The sequence below is a fragment of the Pygocentrus nattereri genome, chromosome 15 (assembly GCF_015220715.1).
Source record: "Pygocentrus nattereri isolate fPygNat1 chromosome 15, fPygNat1.pri, whole genome shotgun sequence".
Taxonomy (NCBI): Eukaryota; Metazoa; Chordata; class Actinopteri; order Characiformes; family Serrasalmidae; genus Pygocentrus; species Pygocentrus nattereri.
This window is the reverse complement of record NC_051225.1, coordinates 40,479,668-40,480,957: the sequence shown is the minus strand read 5'-3', so window position 1 is coordinate 40,480,957 and position 1,290 is coordinate 40,479,668.

Genomic DNA, 1,290 nt, shown 5'->3' with positions numbered 1-1,290 from the left:
TGTCAGAGTGCGTGTGTGTGTGTGTGTGTGTGTGTGTGTGTGTGTGTGTGTGTGTGTGTGTGTGTGTGTGCGCATTTGTGTGTGTAAAGCCAAAAGGTCACTCCGGGCACAGGCTCCGCCCCCCGCAGAGCAGGAACAGAATGAACTTCCACAATCATCAACAACAACCAGGAAGATTCCTAAAGAGCTGTCAGTCAACACTGCATTATGCATATTAATGAGCACCAACCCCGCCCCCAAAAATCCGGCCGAATGCAGAGAGGTACCGACTCAGACAAAGAGACAAAGTCCCCCATTAAGCAGAAAATTCAACTGAAAGAGAACACAGTGGGTTCTGATAACTCTGAGGTTCTATTCAAGATGGACATTAGAGCTAATCATGACCTTCAAACACAGCAGAGATGGAGAGTCACCAGCATCTACAAACACACCACGCTCTCAGCTAAAAGGGTTTTACACACCAAAACAACAGGTTCTCTGACTGAGCAACAGTAGAACCCTTTTTGGTGCTCTGTAGAACCACGTCTTTGTTTTAAAGAAACCACACACAACAGGTTAACCAGGCAGAGAGCCGTTTATGACCTTCATGCAGTCCTCTGAGTGGTGGCGGTTCTGTTTTCTCTTCTTAGGGTGTACAGCACAGAGAGGTTTGTGTATTATCTCACAGATAGAAAGAAAAACTTTAAATCAGCCGTTATTCAGCAAAATAAAATCACAGACATTGATACAGAACTAAAGCAAATGAATGGAGATCAATACCTGTATTGTCTTATAAGATTAACGTCCAGAATGAAGCTCTAATTAAAAACTGATACAGAGAATTCCTCACTGATGAAAAACGGGAATTAAATTCTGGGTAATTAAATTACTGTACAGACTTCTGAGTATATAAAAACACAGAATGCTTAAAGTATGGAATCAAATATATAAAAAATACATTTGCTGTCTGTAGATTTAAATCTACTCTGTACAGTTTCATTTTTTATATTTTATATAAAATAATCTGAACGTGTTGTGAAAGAGACTCAGTGAGCCGCAGTGTTGGAGCTAACTTACTGGTCAGTAAAGTGTGTGAGTGTCATCTGCTGTGTGTGTCTCAGGTCTGCAGCTCTTAAAGTGAAGGTGTGTTTCAGGTGCAGCAGTTTGTCTGAAGTGCTGAAGGTGGTTTAACACCTTATTAACACTCGCTTAACATGTCAACACTCAAACTCCAGCTCTTACTCTTTCTGGAAGCTTCTGTTGCCGCCCAGCCAGGGTTTGGGTTGGCGCCACCGCTTCATCACTGTGCTG